The sequence below is a fragment of the Dipodomys ordii genome, unplaced genomic scaffold (genome assembly GCF_000151885.1).
Source record: "Dipodomys ordii isolate 6190 unplaced genomic scaffold, Dord_2.0 Scaffold171, whole genome shotgun sequence".
Taxonomy (NCBI): Eukaryota; Metazoa; Chordata; class Mammalia; order Rodentia; family Heteromyidae; genus Dipodomys; species Dipodomys ordii.
In genome coordinates this window covers 320,227-322,252 of record NW_012267387.1, presented here as the reverse complement: position 1 = coordinate 322,252, position 2,026 = coordinate 320,227, and the positions used below count along the sequence as shown (strand labels likewise).

At 37.5% G+C, this 2,026-nt stretch overlaps 1 pseudogene; it reads left to right on the top strand.

Annotated features, from left to right (window-relative positions):
• The first annotated feature begins 287 nt into the window (after positions 1–287).
• Positions 288–997, top strand: LOC105998765 (annotated as a pseudogene).
• Positions 998–2,026: the final 1,029 nt, after the last annotated feature.

The following is a 2,026-nucleotide window of genomic DNA, read 5'->3' as shown; positions in this document are numbered from 1 at the left end:
TTCATTAATGGTACTGTTTTTGGTCTGAAAGACTGACTTTAGTATTTCATGAAGGAAGGGTTTTGTGGAGATACATTCTCTAACTTTGCTTCTCTGGGAACATCTTTATCCTTCCTTCATTTCTACAAGATATCTTTGCTAGGTACAATACTCTTGGTAGATAATTTATATTTTTTATCTCTAGTAATCTAAAGATCTCTTGTCATGTCCTCTTGTCTTATATGGAATCTCCTGAGGAGTCAGCTGTTATAGAAATGGGTGCACAAAAGCAGCGCTAGTAGGGGAAGATGGCGGATGCTGTGCCACAGCAAGCGTGGACCCTGGAGCAGCTACGCAGTGAGCAGCTGCCCAAGAAGGACATTATCAAGTTTCTGCAGGATAACGATTCAGATTCGTTTCTGGCAGAGCATAAATTATTAGGAAACATTAAAAACGTAGCCAAGATGGCTAATAAAGACCATTTGGTTACAGCCTATCACCATCTCTTTGAAAGTAAACGTTTCAAAGGTACTGAAAGTATAAGTAAAGTATCTGAGCAAGTAGAAAATGTGAAGCTTAATGAAGATAAACCCAAAGAAACCAAGTCTGAAGAGACTCTGGATAAGGGTCCACCAAAATATACAAAATCTATTTTAAAAAAGGGGGATAAAACAAACTTTCCCCAAAAGGGAGATGTTGTTCACTGCTGGTATACCAGAACAGTACAGGATGGAACTGTTTTTGATACTAATATTCAAACAAGAAGAAGAAAAGTGCCAAGCCTTATAAGTTTTAAGGTTGGACTAGGTAAAGTTATCAGAGGATGGGATGAAGCACTTTTGACTATGAGTAAAGGAGAAAAGGTTGGACTGGCGATTGAACCAGAATGGGCTTATGGGAAGAAAGGACAGCCTGATGCAAAAATTTCACCAAATGCAAAACTTATTTTTGAAGTGGAATTAGTGGACATCGATTAAAATAGTTCTTCAGATATGAAGAGATCAGCAATGATAAAACTTGGCCTTGAAACTTGTGTTGGATTAGTCAACTGGAAAACCTAAGGAGTTAACCTATGTTTATACTTGATGCCAATTTTTGAGAAATGCAATCCTGTATAAGTCCCGCAAATCTAAAATATTTTGGTATAGCTGTGTAAAATATTGGTTCAGGAGGACTTTTTCCTTTTACCTCATGTTTTAATCTAAAAGGCTCAATAAAATCTTACCAACTATAAGAAAAAGAAATTGGTGCACACCTATGGGATATGTGTCCCCTTTCTTTTACACTTTAGAGAATCATTCCTGTATATGTATTTCACTTCTAAGTGCTTCATGCTAAAACAGCTTGCTGTAGATGTCATGGTCAAAAATTTTATTATGTTTTCATCTTTAGGTCTTTTACTTTGTACACCTCTCTACATTTGCTTTTTTGAATATACTCTCATCAGCTTCTTTTTTTTCTGTTGTGAGGCTTGAACTCTAGGCCTGGGTGCTGTCCCTGAGCTCTTCAGCTCAAGCCTAGCGCTCTACCACTTGAGCCACAGTGCTACTTCTGGTTTTCTGGTGGTTAATTGGAGATGAGAGACTCATGGACTTTTCTGCCTGGACTTGTTTTGAACTGTGATCCTCAGATCTCAGCCTCCTGAGTAGCTAGGATTACAGGTGTCAGCCACAGGTGCCCACTCTTGTCAACTTTTGACAAAACATTTTCACACATCTTAATTTTATTTCTCCATATGTGTGTGTTCCATTAGATTTTCCTTAAGCTCACCATTTCTTCTGTTTAGAATAGTCCCCAAATATGATGGGCTTTTTATTGTGATCATTTCACATATACCTATAGTATATATTGAACAAGTTAATCTTTCATTATTATTTCCAATGTGACTTCATAGTTTCCTTCTAAACAATGCCAGCTGATTTGATTATATTGATTTCTTTAGAATATATACATGTGCAGGTATGCACAAATACATGTGCATGTATGCAGGGACACACACATGCACACACACACACACACACACACACACACACACACACACACACAC